Genomic DNA, 20,499 nt, shown 5'->3' with positions numbered 1-20,499 from the left:
TCCCTTTTTTTTTTTTAATTTTTTAATATATGAAATTTACTGTCAAATTGGTTTCCATACAACACCCAGTGCTCATCCCAAAAGGTGCCCTCCTCAATACCCATCAACCACCCTGCCCTCCCTCCCACCCCACATCAACCCTCAGTTAGTTCTCAGTTTTTAACAGTCTCTTATGCTTTGGCTCTCTCCCACTCTAACCTCTTTTTTTTTTTTTTTTTTCCTTCCCATCCCCCATGGGTTTCTGTTACGTTTCTCAGGATCCACATAAGAGTGAAACCATATGGTATCTGTCTTTCTCTGTATGGCTTATTTCACTTAGCATCACACTCTCCAGTTCCATCCACATTGCTACAAAAGGCCATATTTCATTTTTTTTTATTGCCACGTAGTATTCCATTGTGTATATAAACCACAATTTCTTTATCCATTCATCAGTTGATGGACATTTAGGTTCTTTCCATAATTTGGCTATTGTTGAGAGTGCTGCTATAAACATTGGGGTACAAGTGCCCCTATGCATCAGTACTCCTGTATCCCTTGGATAAATTCCTAGCAGTGCTACTGCTGGGTCATAGGGTAGGTCTATTTTTAATTTTCTGAGGAACCTCCACACTGCTTTCCAGAGCGGCTGCACCAATTTGCATTCCCACCAACAGTGCAAGAGGGTTCCTGTTTCTCCACATCCTCTCCAGCATCTATAGTCTCCTGATTTGTTCATTTTGGCCACTCTGACTGGCGTGAGGTGGTATCTGAGTGTGGTTTTGATTTGTATTTCCCTGATAAGGAGCGACGTTGAACATCTTTTCATGTGCCTGTTGGCCATCCGAATGTCTTCTTTAGAGAAGTGTCTATTCATGTTTTCTGCCCATTTCTTCACTGGGTTATTTGTTTTTTGGGTGTGGAGTTTGATGAGCTCTTTATAGATTTTGGATACTAGCCCTTTGTCCGATATGTCATTTGCAAATATCTTTTCCCATTCCGTTGGTTGCCTTTTAGTTTTGTTGGTTGTTTCCTTTGCTGTTCAGAAGCTTTTTATCTTCATAAGGTCCCAGTAATTCACTTTTGCTTTTAATTCCCTTGCCTTTGGGGATGTGCTGAGTAAGAGATTGCTACGGCTGAGGTCAGAGAGGTCTTTTCCTGCTTTCTCCTCTAAGGTTTTGATGGTTTCCTGTCTCACATTCAGATCCTTTATCCATTTTGAGTTTATTTTTGTGAATGGTGTGAGAAAGTGGTCTAGTTTCAACCTTCTGCATGTTGCTGTCCAGTTCTCCCAGCACCATTTGTTAAAGAGACTGTCTTTTTTCCATTGGATGTTCTTTCCTGCTTTGTCAAAGATGAGTTGGCCATACGTTTGTGGGTCTAGTTCTGGGGTTTCTATTCTATTCCATTGGTCTATGTGTCTGTTTTTATGCCAATACCATGCTGTCTTGATGATGACAGCTTTGTAGTAGAGGCTAAAGTCTGGGATTGTGATGCCTCCTGCTTTGGTCTTCTTCAAAATTACTTTGGCTATTCGGGGCCTTTTGTGGTTCCATATGAATTTTAGGATTGCTTGTTCTAGTTTCGAGAAGAATGCTGGTGCAATTTTGATTGGGATTGCATTGAATGTGTAGATAGCTTTGGGTAGTATTGACATTTTGACAATATTTATTCTTCCAATCCATGAGCAGGGAATGTCTTTCCATTTCTTTATATCTTCTTCAATTACCTGCATAAGCTTTCTATAGTTTTCAGCATACAGATCTTTTACATCTTTGGTTAGATTTATTCCTAGGTATTTTATGCTTCTTGGTGCAATTGTGAATGGGATCAGTTTCTTCATTTGTCTTTCTGTTGCTTCATTGTTAGTGTATAAGAATGCAACTGATTTCTGCACATTGATTTTGTATCCTGCAACTTTGCTGAATTCATGTATCAGTTCTAGCAGACTTTTGGTGGAGTCTATCGGATTTTCCATGTATAATATCATGTCATCTGCAAAAAGCAAAAGCTTGACTTCATCTTTGCCAATTTTGATGCCTTTGATTTCCTTTTGTTGTCTGATTGCTGATGCTAGAACTTCCAGCACTATGTTAAACAATAGCAGTGAGAGTGGGCATCCCTGTCGTGTTCCTGATCTCAGGGAAAAAGCTCTCAGTTTTTCCCCGTTGAGGATGATGTTAGCTGTGGGATTTTCATAAATGGCTTTTATGATCTTTAAGTATGTTCCTTCTATCCTGACTTTCTCAAGGGTTTTTATTAAGAAAGGGTGCTGGATTTTGTCAAAGGCCTTTTCTGCATCAATTGACAGGATCATATGGTTCTTCTCTTTTTTTTTGTTAATGTGATGTATCACGTTGATCGATTTGCGAATGTTGAACCAGCCCTGCATCCCAGGAATGAATCCCACTTGATCATGGTGAATAATTCTTTTTATATGCCGTTGAATTCGATTTGCTAGTATCTTCTTGAGAATTTTTGCATCCATATTCATCAGGGATATTGGCCTGTAGTTCTCTTTTTTTACTGGGTCTCGGTCTGGTTTAGGAATCAAAGTAATACTGGCTTCATAGAATGAGTCTGGAAGTTTTCCTTCCCTTTCTATTTCTTGGAATAGCTTGAGAAGGATAGGTATTATCTCTGCTTTAAACGTCTGGTAGAACTCCCCTGGGAAGCCATCTGGTCCTGGACTCTTATTTGTTGGGAGATTTTTGATAACCGATTCAGTTTCTTCGCTGGTTATGGGTCTGTTCAAGCTTTCTGTTTCCTCCTGATTGAGTTTTGGAAGAGTGTGGGTGTTTAGAAATTTGTCCATTTCTTCCAGGTTGTCCAATTTGTTGGCATATAATTTTTCATAGTATTCCCTGATAATTGCTTGTATCTCTGAGGGATTGGTTGTAATAATTCCATTTTCATTCATGATTTTATCTATTTGGGTCTTCTCCCTTTTCTTTTTGAGAAGCCTGGCTAGAGGTTTGTCAATTTTGTTTATTTTTTCAAAAAACCAACTCTTGGTTTCGTTGATCTGCTCTACAGTTTTTTTAGATTCTATATTGTTTATTTCTGCTCTGATCTTTATTATTTCTCTTCTTCTGCTGGGTTTAGGCTGCCTTTGCTATTCTGCTTCTATTTCCTTTAGGTGTGCTGTTAGATTTTGTATTTGGGATTTTTCTTGTTTCTTGAGATAGGCCTGGATTGCAATGTATTTTCCTCTCAGGACTGCCTTCGCTGCATCCCAGAGCGTTTGGATTGTTGTATTTTCATTTTCGTTTGTTTCCATATATTTTTTAATTTCTTCTCTAATTGCCTGGTTGACCCACTCATTCGTTAGTAGGGTGTTCTTTAACCTCCATGCTTTTGGAGGTTTTCCAGACTTTTTCCTGTGGTTGATTTCAAGCTTCATAGCATTGTGGTCTGAAAGTATGCATGGTATAATTTCAATTCTTGTATACTTATGAAGGGCTGTTTTGTGACCCAGTATATGATCTATCTTGGAGAATGTTCCATGTGCACTTGAGAAGAAAGTATATTCTGTTGCTTTGGGATGCAGAGTTCTAAATATATCTGTCAAGTCCATCTGATCCAATGTATCATTCAGGGCCCTTGTTTCTTTATTGACTGTGTGTCTAGATGATCTATCCATTTCTGTAAGTGGGGTGTTAAAGTCCCCTGCAATGACCACATTCTTATCAATAAGGTTGCTTATGTTTATGAGTAATTGTTTTATATATCTGGGGGCTCCGGTATTCGACGCATAGACATTTATAATTGTTAGCTCTTCCTAATGGATAGACCCTGTAATTATTATATAATGCCCTTCTTCATCTCTTGTTACAGCCTTTAATTTAAAGTCTAGTTTGTCTGATATAAGTATGGCTACTCCAGCTTTCTTTTGGCTTCCAGGAGCATGATAAATAGTTCTCCATCCCCTCACTCTCAATCTAAAGGTGTCCTCAGATCTCAAATGAGTCTCTTGTAGACAGCAAATAGATGGGTCTTGTTTTTTTATCCATTCTGATACCCTATGTCTTTTGGTTGGCGCATTTAGTCCATTTACATTCAGTGTTATTATAGAAAGATATGGGTTTAGAGTCATTGTGATGTCTGTATGTTTTATGCTTGTAGTGATGTCTCTGGTACTTTGTCTCACAGGATCCCCCTTAGGATCTCTTGTAGGGCTGGTTTCGTGGTGACAAATTCCTTCAGTTTTTGTTTGTTTGGGAAGACCTTTATCTCTCCTTCTATTCTAAATGACAGACTTGCTGGATAAAGGATTCTCGGCTGCATATTTTTTCTGTTTAGCACACTGAAGATATCGTGCCAAGCCTTTCTGGCCTGCCAAGTTTCAAAGGAGAGATCAGTCACGAGTCTTATAGGTCTGCCTTTATATGTGAGGGCACGTTTATCCCTTGCTGCTTTCAGAATTTTCTCTTTATCCTTGTATTTTGCCAGTTTCACTATGATATGTCGTGCAGAAGATCGATTCAAGTTACGTCTGAAGGGAGTTCTCTGTGCCTCTTGGATTTCAATGCCTTTTTCCTTCCCCAGTTCAGGGAAGTTCTCAGCTATAATTTGTTCAAGTACCCCTTCAGCACCTTTCCCTCTCTCTTCCTCTTCTGGGATACCAATTATGCGTATATTATTTCTTTTTAGTGTATCACTTAGTTCTCTAATTTTCCCCTCATACTCCTGGATTTTTTTATCTCTCTTTCTCTCAGCTTCCTCTTTTTCCATAACTTTATCTTCTAGTTCACCTATTCTCTCCCCTGCCTCTTCAATCCGAGCCGTTGTCGTTTCCATTTTGTTTTGCATTTCGTTTAAAGCGCTTTTCAGCTCCTCGTGACTGTTCCTTAGTCCCTTGATCTCTGTGGCAAGAGATTCTCTGCTGTCCTGTATACTGTTTTCAAGCCCAGCGATCAATTTTATGACTATTATTCTAAATTCACTTTCTGTTATATTATTTAAATCCTTTTTAATCAGTTCATTAGCTGTTGTTATTTCCTGGAGATTCTTCTGAGGGGAATTCTTCCGTTTGGTCATTTTGGAGAGTCCCTGGCGTGGTGAGGACCTGCAGGGCACTTCCCCTGTGCTGTGGTGTATAACTGGAGTTGGTGGGCGGGGCCGCAGTCTGCCCTGATGTCTGTCCCCAGCCCACTGCTGGGGCCACAGTCAGACTGGTGTGTGCCTTCTCTTCCCCTCTCCTAGGGGCGGGATTCACTGTGGGGTGGCGTGGCCCATCTGGGCTACTTGCACACTGCCAGGCTTGTGGTGCTGGGGATCTGGCGTATTAGCTGGGGTGGGTAGGCAAGGTGCACGGGGGGTGGAGGGGCAGGCTTAGCTCGCTTCTCCTTAGGTGATCCACTTCAGGAGGAGCCCTGTGGCAGCGGGAGGGAGTCAGATCCGCTGCCGGAGGTTTGGCTCCGCAGAAGCACAGAGTTGGGTGTTTGCGCGGAGCGAGCAAGTTCCCTGGCGGGAACTGGTTCTCTTTGGGATTTTGGCTGGGGGATGGGCGGGGGAGATGGCACTGGCGAGCGCCTTTGTTCCCTGCCAAGCTGAGCTCTGCCGTCCGGGGGCTCAGCAGCTCTCCCTCCCTTTGTCCTCCAGCCTTCCCGCTTTCAGAGCAGAGCTGTTAACTTATGACCTCCCAGACGCTAAGTCGCGCTTACTGTCGGAACACAGTCCGTCCGGCCCCTCCGCTTTGCCAGCCAGACTCGGAGGCTCTGCTTGGCCGGCGAGCCGCCCCTCCGCCCCGGCTCCCTCCCGCCAGTCCGTGGAGCGCGCACCGCCTCGCCGCCCTTCCTACCCTCTTCCGTGGGCCTCTCGTCTGCGCTTGGCTCTGGAGACTCCCTTCTGCTAATCCTCTGGCGGTTTTCTGGGTTCTTTAGGCAGGTGTAGGTGGAATCTAAGTGATCAGCAGGACGCGCGGTGAGCCCAGCGTCCTCCTACGCTGCCATCTTCCCTCCAACCCCTGCATGTGTCCCTTCAAAACAGCACACCTGTATCCCTTGGATAAATACCTAGTAGTGAAGTTGCTGGGTCGTAGGGTAGTTCTATTTTTAATTTTTTTTTTTTTTTTTGAGGAATGTCCATGCTGTTTTCCAGAGTGGCTGCACCAGTTTGCACTCCCACCAGCAGTGCAAGAGATCCTCTTTCTCCTCATCCTTGCCAACATCTGTTGTCTGACAGGTGTGAGGTGGTATCTCATTGTGGTTTTGATTTGTGTTTCCCAGATGATGAGTGATGTTGAGCATTTTTTCATGTGTCAGTTGGCCATCTGGATGTCTTCTTTGGAGAAGTGTCTATTCATGTCTTTTGCCCATTTGTTCACTGGATTCTTTGTTTTTTTGGGTGTTGAGTTTGATAAGTTCTTTATAGATTTTGGATACTAACTCTTTATTTGATATGTTGTTTGCAAATAACTTTTCCATTCTGTCGGTTGCCTTTAGTTTTGCTGATTGTTTCCTTCACTGTGCAGAAGGTTTTTATTTTGATGAGGTCCCAGTAGTTTATTTTTGCTTTTGTTTCCCTTGTCTCCAGAGACGTGTTGAGTAAGAGGTTGCTGCAGCCAGGATCAAAGAGGTTTTTGCCTGCTTTCTCCTTGAGGATTTTGATGGCTCCCTGTCTTACATTTAGCTCTTTCATCCATTTTGAGTTTATTTTTGTGTATGGTGTAAGAAATTGGTCCAGGTTCATTCTTCTGCATGTCGCTGTCCAGTTTTCCCAGCACCACTTACTGGAGAGACTGTCTTTATTCCATTGGATATTCTTTCTTGCTTTGTCAAAGATTAGTTGTCCATACATCTGCGTGTCCATTTCTGGGTTCTCTATTCTGTTCCATTGATCTGTATGCCTGTTTTTGTGTCACAGCCCAGTGTTTTTTATGGAACTTCTTGCCCTGTTGCCAGCTTACTAAACTGTTTTTGTTTATCATTTTCCCTTACCCTTAGCTCTTATATCTTGTGGTAATATAATACAATCACATTTATAACAATTGTATTTTCAATACATGTAAAAATAAACCATACAAGTAGAAAAGATATAGTTTTAACTGTGTAAACTATTTGCTTTGGTAATTGAAGTCATGAAGTACAGGATAAATGCACCTTTCTAAAAATACATCTTCATTTTCAACTGTAAGCTTAGTAATTTTCATCAAGAATAGACCTAGTATGCTTCCCTCCTTTTGATGACTGGATTGACCTTTAAAATGCAGCAGTACGTGACCATTCTAAGGCCATTCACTTTTCAAATGTTTGTCCTTTCCCTCTTTTGTTAAAATCATCCTTCCACCAAATTATTTTCATCTCATCAAAAATATGAAACAGGTGATGCTTACTCAAGACCTCTAGCTTAGAATGAAAATTTTGGAAAAACACTAACTATATTATCTAATGGTCTGCAAAGAAGCATTCTCTGGGAAGGTCCCTGCATATTTGAAATAAAGTAATTAGTTGCTACCAGCGAGCGAGCGGGGTTCACTTGTTTTATTGTATATAATTTCTTATCTAGAAGTAGCCAATATTTACAGGTTTGTGGAAAAAAAATGTACTAGTATTTCAGTCACAGTATGAGCAGATAAATACTCTTCTGCAGAATGCCAAGTATGAGTGGTTCTCAAAACTTGACTATATATTGGAATCATCTGGGGAGCTCTGAAAATATTGTTACCTGGATTCCAGCCCCAGTGATTCTGATTTAATTGGGCTGGACACTGGTTCCTGGGCATTGCAAATATTAAAAGCTCTCCAGGTAATTTTAATGTGCAGTCAAGTCAGGATCATCCTTTTCATACTGTTAACCAGCAATTGTAAATGTGCAGGTTTCCCTATAGCAAGCATAAAATATTTTTATTGCTTCTGTAACAAATTACTGCAAAATTAGTGAATTAAAACAATATAAACTTACTGTGCTAATACTTCTGTTTACTGAAAGTCCAGTGCAGACCTCACTGAGCTAAAGTCAAGATGTCAGTTGGTCTGCTTTTCTTTCAGAAGGCTCAAGGGAGGAGAATGTTTTCTTCTTTTTCCACTTTAAGAGGCGACCCACAGTCACTGGCATGCGGCCCTTTTCTCCATCTTCTAAGCCAGTAATGAGGAGAAGAGGCAAGATGATTCCTTCTCAGATTGCTATTTCTCTGGTTCTTTGTGGCCTGGAGAGACTCTCCATGGTTAAGGACTCTTGTGATTAGATTGGGTCCCCTGGGATGTACTCTTCCCATCTCAACATAAAGTTTGCCATGTAAAGTAACATTCACAAAGTTCTAGCAATGGGATATGGTTGTGAGTCCCAAACTAAATCGGAGTCATTTAGGAGGCATTGGGGTGGTAGCTTCTGATGTTGGACATACTGGCCCACTTGAAATATGTCTGTGTCCTTGCAAATCTGAGGCCCATGCTTTAAAGACTTGGAAAAATATTTCCAAAATAATGACAGTAAACCTACATTGAACTGAAAACTAAACCTGCTTAATAGGCTTTTCTGCTTCCTTATTCCATGAATGAGTCAAGACTGGGATTCGAGTGTTGGTTTGAGTGATGATCCTGATCACTAAAGGGGAATACGTTTTTGCTACACCATCGAGGCGAGAGAAATATGGAAGAAAACAAATCATCTGAGCAGAAAGTGAATGAAAAAGAAGGGTACCGGTGATGTGATCTTAATCGGCCAATATCTGGGACCACTTGTTATTGCATTTCCTAGTTCCAGTGTTTATGGACATTCAGTAATAAACCTGGGGTCAGTCTAATAAATTATTTTTATACTAAATTATTTTTTAAATAGTTTGAGTAATTGACAACTATAAAATCTAACGTTTACAGACAATATTATGTATTAGATAGTGAATCCATGGCAAGGATGCCAGTCCCATCTGTTAGCACATTAGAAATACAGAGAAATGCACTATATCGCACACCTGAAACTAATATTACATTGTGTGTTAACTAACTGGCATTTAAATAAAAACTTTAAAAAATACAGAGAAATGAAGTCAGAATTTAACTAAACATCGTAGAAGGGTGGGGAAGGAGGGAAAAAAAAAAGAAAAAAATGAGATAGGAGTTGAGATTATAGGTACAAGTTTCTAAGTGTCAGAAAAAGACCCATGATGGAGTTTACATAAGAATGGAATAAAGACATTGATTTTGACTCCAAGCAAGTGCTACCAACTACTGGGAAGTTTAGAGTGCTTTGGTGCAGTTACTACAACTTGCATTGCCACAGTGGTGCTACATTATAGGTTTTGCTCTAGTGTGGGTCACAAAGAGGAAGTTCACACAACTGTTCATCCAAATGGCAGCATTGTTAAGAATAAGAGGTGGTTCTATTAATAATTACACTGTTGTCATAGCATAAACTAAGATTGTCTCTGGCAAACCGGTGTACAAGGTCACCAGTTATTCAATTCAGAAGTTCATCAGAATTCTTTATTGAATACCTTCATATCTAAATAATCATGGCACTTGCAAAGGTAAATAACAGGTTACAACTATCTGGGGAAAACATAATTTCTAACAGAGGAACCAAGCAAGTGAACAGTAAACCAATAGGAAAGGCAGAAATTGATTGAAATTATAAGAAAATTGAAATTTTAGGGGGAATAAATAACAATTAATTTTAAAATTGATTTTTTATAACTGAAAACATTTTGATTCTAAAAAATTTTATTCTTCTGTATGGAAGAATACAGAAGGGAGGGAGACTATTAGAATGGTAAGGAGAGGGGTTAGAGGAGGTGTTAATTGGTAAGGTAGAGAGGTGAAAACATTGGATTTTGAAAGAAGTTGAGTATTTTGGTCATTTTTTATCTCCCATCACTTTTCACATGATGCCTTTTTAAATATAGCTACATGAAAATCCACATAGGAAATTCACACAAAATACTACACTTTTGTATAATTTCTCCATTCTTAATCTCACAACACCCCATCCTGTCTTGATTGCCTAAATAATTTCAGAATGACTATAATATGTTCCATTATGTACTCATGAAATCATTCAAAATGTTCCTCCTAACACCTCCTTGTTTAATACAGCTTCTTTTGAGCTTTTCTAGTACCTTTTGCAAGACTTTTTCCATATATGTGTGACTAGGGTAGAAAGTGTGGTACGCGTGCACACACACTCACACACACACACATACTTGAAAGTGGCATCCAAAAAGATTGTGAAATGATGATTATTTTTACATGGATTATTATGAATGAGAATAAGCTATAAAGTATTTGTATCCATCAAAATGCATTAACGATATGTTTGTAGGAATCACATCAACATTTGGTAATCTATATAGAAGAAATATTTTGAAATTTAAAATTTAAGAATAAATTGATGCTCTGATATGGATCCCTAAAGAAAATTGGGTATAGAACTAACGTCATTTATTTATTAAAGTGTATGTATGTATGTGTGTGTGTGTGTGTAGGTATATATATATATATATATATATATATATATATATATATATATTCATGACTATGAGCTGTCTGCTGTTCAGGATAAGATAGAATGTTAAGGGTCTATAAGTGAACAAAAAGAAAAAAATAAAATCTTTGACAATATTTTTCAAAGAGTTTATATTCTATTGTAAGAGATAGATATTAAACAGAAAATGTGATAAATTCAATTGATTTGGCAAGTGTTCTGGATAAGGAGAAACAATGGAACAAAGTGGGGAGGATTGAGAGTGTTGTCAGAAAGGGATTGCAAACCATTTATTCGCTTAAGGATAGGCATCTGAGAAGTTGACATGTGAGCAAAGACTTGAAAGAGCCAGAAGGTAGCTAGGAAGAGCGATTTTTAGAAGAGAAGAGAGCCAGTGCAGAGTTCTGTGCTAGGAGCCCTTATCGGATATTCCAGAGGGGGAAGGAAGCTTGTGAGCTGGGGCACAGCAGTAGGAGATGAGGTCAGAGAATTTTAAAAATAGGGAAAAAAATCCAGAAGGCCTTGTAGACCATTAAAAGGCTATTGACTTTTACCCTAAATAAAATGAAGAACCATGGAAAGTTGCTGAGCAGGGAAACATGACCCAGCCCACGGTCAGTAAGGTTCACTTTGACTATTTTATTGAGGACAGACTGCAGGCTGTAGGGGTGGAAGTAGGGAGACCTGTTAGGAGCGTGGCCATTGTGGCCACCATGCTGGCCCTCTCTAGTGCATCTATGTGTCCACTATGTTTGCTCATTTGCACTCCCAGCCCAGGGCTTTTTCAATGAGTTCTGCAATGTCGCAATGCAGTGACTTTCTGCTTATTCTCCCCTTCTCTCTCTGCTCCTCATCTTTTCAGCTTTTCTTTCCCTTTGCTTTTACTCTCTTTGCATCCACTTCTTACCACCCCTGTGGCCTCTTATTCTCCTCTCCTTCCTCCCACTCCCTCCCCACTGATTGCTTCCCTTCTTTCTTTCCTGTTCCAGGCATTTAAAAAGAGATCTGGCAGGGGCACCTGGGTGGCCTGTGCCTGTGGGTGTCTCAGTTAAGTGCCTGACTCTTGCTTTCAGCTCAGGTCATGATATCACAAGATCGAGCTCCATGTTCAGCTCTGTTCTGACAGCTTTCTGGCTTCTTCTATTTCTTGTTTGTGTGGGTATCTGTGAAATTATCTGCTACCTTTAATTAAGGGAGTTACATTATTTAAAAATAACAAAGCCCAATATATAACTGTTGTCTTATTTGATTATCCCATAGCTCCATAAGCACAATAAACCATAATGTATTGATCTTAATACTTCTATCTGATGATATGCTGACACACTGTAGTTGCTCATTTAAGTTGATGAACTAATGAAACCGATATTTTATTTAATTATGCCCATCTTGTTTCAAACAGCAAATTAAGGGCTTGTTCTCTACTTAAAATGATCTTGGTATTGTCAGCACGGTGATCATTTCATAGAGATATGAAAACACAACATTACCCTTATTATGTAGAACAAATTGGTGACAATTTAAAGAGCACCTACTGTAAAGTGATTTGGAGTTTACAATTCACTTTTGGAGTTTAGAATTCACAAGTCTTAGGCAGAAATATATTTAGTGAGACCGGGATGTTCATATCCCTTATTTGGTAATATAAACTCGTATGTAATCTAATTTAGGCCATTTTGGTAGACTCCTCTGAATAGATGTTTGGGTGTTTTTCTTAATCATATATTTTTTCACATTTCTTTTATTTTTAAAGTGTGTTTCTCCATGTCAGGTTTTTATTTATATTAATTTTTAGTGTCACCAGAAATATTTCTGTATTTTGTGGAAGCCTAAGTGTCTTTAACAAAACAAATGATTTCTTTGATCTCCCAGGGGAAGTTCTGTTTCCTTCTCATGTACTGTTATAGAATGCTGTCTGTGGCTTTTGTTGCCTTGTATCCAATGTAATTGTTCAACTTGGCATTGAGCTCCAAAGCCAAGATTATATTGGTTTTTAACTGAAGGCTAAGATGGTACAGAGTAACTGTTTTTGATATTTTTATAAAGAAAAATATATAACTAACAAACATAAGTAAGAAAATGACAATTTCCTGTATATATATATGTGTGTGTGTATATATATATATATATATATATATATATATATATATATATATGTATGTATATATATATATGTATACACACACACACACACACACACACACACTGTCAGGGAATTCTCATTATACAAAAACACACACACACACACATACAAAAATATAAGCTAGCTGGAGTTTAAAAACTCAAGATTAGGGACACCTGGGTGGCTCAGTCGGTTAAGCGACAGACTCTTGATTTCGGCTCGGGTCATGATTTTGCGGTTCATGAGTTCGAGTCCCAAGTAGGGCTATGCATGACAGAAACACAAACAAAGCCTGTTTGATTTCTCTCTCTCTCTCTCTCTCTCTCTCTCTCTCTCTCTCTCTCTCTCTTTCTCTGACCCTCTTCCCTGCTCAAAACAACTAAATAAACTTAAAAAAAATAACCCTCAAGTTCATTGTCTGCCTATTATTTGCTCTGACTTTCTTCTTGAAGAATGGGGCTACCCTCTTTCTTGCATTAGTGCACATAAGGAATTCAGCTGTTAACAGCTGTGCAGTTAGTAGCCATGAGCCCTACTTCATGCCAATGGTATATAACTGGAATTTCCTGGGTGTGGCATTTGGCAAAGTTCTTGCTTCCCTGATAAAATGAGACAGACCTGTCTGTCCTGGCCCTTTGATTTAGCCCTCTTTATTTCTTCCTGCTTGGAATCTGGGGTGATGCTTAAAAGTAGAGCCATCATCTTGTGACACAAGGGAATGTGCTTTCCCATTAAGTAAGGAATGGTTTATAAAGACTGCATCTCTGATGAAGTCATTAATCAGCTTCATCATCTACAGACCACCTGTGGGCTTCTTGCCCTGCAAGTGAAATTAACTCTTATTGAAGCTAATTTTGTAAGACTTTCCATTACTTGCAGGTAAGTATAACATTAACTGATACAACTCTCTTGCTGATTAGATTTTATAGTTTGTAGCTTCTATACTTTTTTTTTAATGTTCTTAGTCTATAATAACAGGCTGTTTTTACTTTGCAAACAATGCAAAAGATGCATCTTCCAAAGGGTATAATACCCTTTATTAAAAAAAAAAAAAACAAAAGAAAATCTCACCTCCATTTTTTTTAGTAATGTGAAAAGAAAATATCAGGACCCACATTTCCAAGTTCAGCCAAAGTAGTTGGCTGTTCCTTCTGTTTTTCTTTTTTTAACAATTTTTTAATGTTTATTTATTTTTGAGAGACAGACACAGAGTATGAGTGGGGGAGGGGCAGAGAGTGGGAGACCCAGAACCTGAAGCAAGCTCCAGGCTCCAAGCTGTCAGCACAGACCCCGATGCAGGGCTCGAACCCATGAACTTTGAGATCATGACTTGAGCTGAAGTTGGGACTTTTAACTGAGTAAACCACCCAGTTGCCCCACTTCCTTCTATTTTTAACAAACATAATGCTAAAAAACATTCAAATAACACCTGTTTCCCAATTGTTGCTAAATGGTTCTTTGGTAATAAAAACAACTATCTTGGACCTCAGAGGTGGTGTGCCTCATTTGCAAGTGGGAAGGGCACAGAGAGGGAGAGCTCAGTCCATGGTCATGTCTCTGGGGGACAGATCACTGCAAGTGGGCCCAAGTAACTTCGTATAACTTGCTTAACACAGTGGCTCCTGTAGGGAAACTATTACAAGGCAAGGCAGGAGTTAAGGGCCCATAGAGTGGGATTTGACTGAAGATATCTACAATGTAATCCTTTCATGACTTGAACCTCTTTCAGTTCCTTACATTCTGTCCCTCCTTTCTCATCAAGTCCACTGAGGTGACATTTTGCTTTTGTTTCAAGTAGGCCCTATCTACTCTTAAACCTTATGTGATAAATTGCCTTGCCTATGTGCTTCAGGCTCCTGAGGTGAACTTGTCTCTTAGTTGCTCTCCCTAAATAAATAGAGTCCAGTCTCCTGACATGTAACTCTTGAAGTTTGGTGAAACAGGAAAAAAATATATATACATATATGTATATGTATGTGTGTATGTATATATAAAGAAATGGAAGTGATTTCTAATTTTTCTGGTTTCCAGTTGGATGTTAAATTGTGTTTTCCCATCCTCATAATGTCAAAGAACAGTTTCACTCAGATAAAACATAAAAAGCCAGATTATAGATGGAGTTTTAACAACAACAAAAAAATGTTCAGTTCAAAGTTATTTCTCCCAACAGATGCATCCTGAGGTACCTGGAAGTTTAAAATGATTATAAGATGAATGGTAACATGAGTGGGAAACTGAACCTTCTCGTTTCATTAGGGATGGTTTAATCTGTAATGCATAAAGTCAGCATCTCTAATCCCCTAACCCCTCACCTTGAAAGAGACATTGCATCAAGAAAGTGATCTTTTTTTTATATTAGTAAATTTTTAAATGACCATCGTGCTTGAATATACAACCATGCTCTGCTATAGTTAAGAAGATGTATGCTAGAAGCAGGATGTGGTCTATGTCTTGTATTTTCGGACTAATACAAGATTTTTACCAAAATCCCTATATACTCCCTAAAGATTGTAGTTTTAAAATGGATGTAATAAGTTTTTTGAGGGGATGTCAGTCATCGTACACTTTACTGTTTTAAATTTGTGGAGTGTCTCCTTTTATGTTCTGGGTTTATAGATATGAATAATGTATGAGATGTCAGAGCCCTTGGAGATCAGCTAGTCTAACCCCCTCAGTACCCAGATGAGAATATTGAGACATCAAGACCCACATAACCGATTTTGGTGTCATGATGCCCTCTATCAAATGGAAAACAATTTCAAGCACCAGCCCTCCTCACCATACCTACCATAAATCACTGATATAGGAGTAAATTTGACAAAAGCCTTTGAATTACTGAATTAGGGAATGATATCCAGTAGGTCCCTTGGAGTTTTAAAGTTGCACAGATTTATATCCTCTATATAAAAACAGCAACATATATAAAGAAAATATTTTAAAAATATTTCTAATACCAAATTCCTTAAAATCACACACATATGTCAACACCTGAAAATAACATATAGTATACAGTATACAGTTAAAGCAGCCTGCATTTGATAGTATTAGTAAAATCATTTACTTAGATTTATCATTTATCATTAGATTTATCATTTATTTATGTAGATAATTTTTCAAAAGGAGATATTCCTATTTTTTGTTGGAGATTCTCTTTCTTCATGATATGTAGTTTAGTGTATTATCCATCCTTAATATATTATTCATTCTGATTTTTATATATATTGCCTGAAAACATAACAGTAAAGTAGTTGGATATATGATCTGAGGTTAAAATGCTTAGTACATGGAAAAGTAAAGTTTTTTTTAAGGCTTTATGTCTTTTTAAAAAAAGCTCACAAATTGTGTTTTACAGTATAAGAGCTAAAAAGTCCTATTAATGACACTTGAAGTTTTATAGTAGCTGCTACTTGCCAGTGATCATTAAGTGAATAAAGCATCCATCAGTGGTATGGAAATCAGCCCTGTTCATAAATCATTCTACTCAATCTGTTACCAGAGGTGAGCTAAATGAACATTTTAGGAACATCTATAAAAATTTAAGACCAGGAGAGATGATTTTCTCAATCTATTTAGTAGTCAGTACTGATAGAAGTCTTCTAAGAAAAAAATTTGTCAATTTCTTCATTTTACATAACATATGATCTAAACAAGTACATTTCTTCTTGAAAATGCCATGATTTTAATACAGACTAAATTTTCTTTGCCTAAACAGACTAGTTTTATGAGTGAGAAAAGTGTTCACTAGGGGAGGGAATGGCACACGCCTCTCTCTGTGCTTAAGTTACTTTTCCTTATTTGTGACTTCTACTAGACCCCAACCCCCATCCCTGGCACCCCAGTGCCCTCATACATTTTTGGTTTGTATAGAAGGTACTTCTTAGGTCCCCAGAAATTCCAGTTTACTTCTACCTCAGAACATGCTTTATAGGATTTTGAAATTGAGCTCCTCATGCTTGCCTGGTCTAAGTGGTACACATAATCTAGCTGTGCAGATTATGAGAGAAAGATGGCCTGACAGTGTGCTAGGTGGGCTTACACTTCCTACTGAGAAATTACAAGTCTCCTTGTGGTTTTGCTTGACTTTTCTGTCCCAAAACTTCTGGGCATCTTTCTTGACTTTACTTCAAAGACATTCTGAATAGAAACTGGACTAGTCCCAACCATTCTTAGATCATTTGCTTCAACTTTCCGAAGTGATATAATTTGTTTTCATTATTTTTACCAAGCAATCAAAACGTTTTTTTCCTTTTATTTTTCTTCTCCTATTTTCCATAATCTGTACCTTTTCCTCCCTCAACAAAATCCCACATGATCTTCACCTTTCCTGTCCACCAGACTTCAGAAGGAAGGATTCGATATCTTGTCATGAGTTCTTAGAGAGTAGAAATCACTGGGTCAGCTAGGTCCTTTCCAATTAACACTCCAAATTACATTTGTGAAGTGTGAGCTTCAGTGCTATGTTCTCTGCTGTCAGACCTGGTAAAAATATTCCATCAAAAATAGCCTCAGAGATTCACATGACCTTGGGTATCATTGAAGATGTAAATGCTTTATAAGGTGTTTAGAAAGAATTGACAAAATGCTTCTCTGACTAGAGCTGAAACCAGTAAATCATGATTTTATTTTATTTCATTCCCTTGTGTGATTTTTTTTTTTACAAAGGCTGGGGTAGGAGGGAGGAAATAGCCCATTCCCAGGACAAGCAAGAAATGACAACTATGATGATCAGAAATGAATAAATAAATGAATAAATAAATAAATAAATAAATAAATAAATAAATAAAATTTGGGCCTGAAGAACCTCCATTTTATGAGAGTAGTTTGGAATCCCAATTTAAAAGTGAAATGTTTTCCTCACAAATAGGCAAAATGTTTTATGGAGTAATGAAGAGAAGTAGAGTGTCCTGTAGCTGCTGGATTGAATTACATTACTCTTGCTTTATTGCTTTGAGGAAGTATTAGCCAGATTTCTTCTGTATGTCCTTGAAAAAGAAGGATTTTTTTTTTCTTACTACTATTGGGGGAAAATTAGAGAAGGAAAAATTAGTATGTGTCCAAACAGAATAAAAAAGCAATATGCCTGGATTTATTCAAATCGCACATATCTGTATATATTTGTAACACATTGTCAGATTGATCTGCATGTGATTTTCAGTGTGTTTCAGTCTTGTACCCCTCTGTGCCTTTGCAAGTGCTATTTTCTTTCTGACATTGCCTCTTTTCTTCTCTTTTCTATGCCCTGTGTGTTCTTTATTTTAGACACTGCATTCAAGTATTTTAACATCTGTGAAACCTTCCTTGCCTCTCTGTAATAAATATCCTGCACACTCCTTTTCCTATACTGCCACAGATTGTTATATAAATCTTGATCAAAGATTGTTTATTGTATACTCTAATACTTTTTAATGTATTCATCTCCCCACCCTGACACCAAGCTCCACAAGGCAAGACTATATCTCATTTTCTTTTATGTGTTTTATTTCTAGCACATAATACACATTTAATAAATACATTTTCGAATGTCTACATAGAGACATGCAATTCAATTGTATCATGTAACCTTTTATATGCAAATGTGTGTATACATATATACATATAAAAGGTATTAGAAAGAAGATGCTAAGATAGTGATATAAAAATACAATACAAAAGATATATAGAAACCTAAAAGGACAAAAGGAATACATGTAGATAATTTTAGATACATCATTGTTGCTTAACTAAAGCTTGTAAAAATCTATCACAATTCAGAGCAGAATGCTATAGTTTAGAAACATCATAGAATCAGGTTCACATTCTATTTCTTAGAAAATTACATTTCTCTACATCAAATCAAGGAACTAATACTTGGTTTTCCCACTCATACATTTGTTTTTTCAAATGCTCATACTATAATTTGTTACCACCATCTCTCTGTTAACTTAGATAAAATACATGTGTCTAACAATCTCCCTAAGTAATCAAATCAGTAGGTAATATGACAAAGACCCAACTCAGTTACTTCTGGTCCACCCTTTTTTCCCCAAATTCCACTGTTTATTTTATATTTGGTTGTATGCTCTGCTTGCTCAATGTGCCTTTATCTGTTTCCTCTGACATTCATAGTTACCATGGCTCGTCTTCTATTCCATAAGGTGTACACCTTATATAGAATACATACTACAGAGTTAATATGTAATACGCCATATTTCATTCTGAACCAGGAACAACCTTCCATCCTTGTTCCTGTGTAGCACCTAGCCCATTTATATTAATCTTAACAACTGTTGCTTTTTCTCTTTGTTCAAATGATTGTGAAGCAGAATATTTTAATGGAGATATATATTTATCAATTCTAATGGTTGTTCTCATTGTGTCTTGATGATAATTTTCTTTAGGGAAATCGTTTTCAGCTATTTTTTCCTGTGATATTTTTTTCTACTGATTCAGAGAATATAGATTGAGCACCTGCTCTGGTGTAGGCAGCATGCTAGGAACTAAGGAAATAGATATAAAAGTCCAATCCCTACATACCCAAAAGATTTGCCTTCCTGAGGGCCACAGGCAAGCAATTCTATGTTTAAAAAAAAAAGTATGATATCACCTAGGAGAGAATGTCAGTTAAGGCTTCCTAGGGGAGTTGATTATTTTATTATCATGGTGTTTTTACTTACAGAGCATCTTTTATCAGATTATGTTATTTTTAGTAGTGTTACAACTCTTTTTGTAAAGGACAAAAGCTAGTGGAAGAAACAGGAGTGTCTGAAAACTGTACCATTAAAATCAGATGCTCTTTCATGTTTTTAGTATCTGACTTTATCATTTAAATGTCTTCCAGGTAAATTCTAAGAGTTTTAGATAAATCATTGTTGAAAATTTTGAAAACCACTTTTATTTTATTTTTTATTTTTTTTAAATTTTTTTAATGTTTATTTATTTTTGAGACAGAGAGAGTCAGAGCATGAACAGGGGAGGGGCAGAGAGAGAGGGAGACACAGAATCTGAAACAGGCTCCAGGCTCTGAGCTGTCAGCACAGAGCCCGACGCGGGGCTCGAACTCACTGACCGTGAGATCATGACCCGAGCCGAAGTCAGACGCTTAACCGACCAAGCCACCCAGGCGCCCCAGAAAACCACTTTTAAAAACTCTGAACCACTGTATCTATAGCTATAGGTACAGTCATAGCCATCTAAAATATCTACGCACACATGTATCTACATGTACACTTACACAGTTTAAGTCTATGCAAAATATTAATTGATTACAAAAAAGAAAACTAAATCAACATGTGCTTAGGTAAATGCGTTGGCACTGTTGCACATTTATTTTTTATGAAGACCAAACGGTAAAACAGAAAACAAAGAAAAGCATGAGCACATGTGCTCATACACACACACTCACACACACACACATAGACACACACACACACACACAACTACACATGTACACACATACAGGTCAGTACCTAGATACTGGCCATGCATGAGTTTTGTTATTGATTTATAGAGATCATATTCCAAAGCTGAAATGCTCTGAATACACTTGGCCTAGATCAGTTACTGTTTGATGGTAATTTGTGCAGTTTAATTTTGTATCATATGTTGGTTGAAATCAATGTTAAACAGATCAAAGGCCAAGGAAAATCTTGTATTGATATTGATGTTCTTTCCAATATATAAGAGACATGGGTAGCAATCTAAAACAATATAGAAAGATTACTGAAATATATAAATTCATATGGTCCTGAAAAAAGTCCAAATTTCAGGGTATATTGAGTGTGTTCTACAAGATAATTTGTCCTCTTTTCATATTGTGTTAATGACCAGCACTGTAAGATAAGCTAGTATAACCTATACTATACTGAGTGTAAAATATTTTAATTGCAACATTCTGACTTATGGGTGTTGGTTGGGACATGCTTAATGGTGTTGTAAAGGAAATGTTTTGACACAGCTCCCATTTTTTCATTTTTGCCTCTAATCAGGAAAATAGTCTT

General features: G+C 37.7%; 1 pseudogene; it reads left to right on the top strand.

The window, feature by feature from the left end:
- Window positions 1-13,265: 13,265 nt before the first annotated feature.
- LOC132677037 (elongation factor 1-alpha 1 pseudogene) overlaps window positions 13,266-20,499 on the top strand; it is a 37,632-nt pseudogene continuing 30,398 nt past the window's right edge.

This window comes from Panthera onca, chromosome D1 (genome assembly GCF_046562875.1).
Source record: "Panthera onca isolate mPanOnc1 chromosome D1, mPanOnc1 haplotype 2, whole genome shotgun sequence".
NCBI lineage: Eukaryota > Metazoa > Chordata > Mammalia > Carnivora > Felidae > Panthera > Panthera onca.
This window is presented reverse-complemented; position numbering and strand designations above follow the sequence as displayed.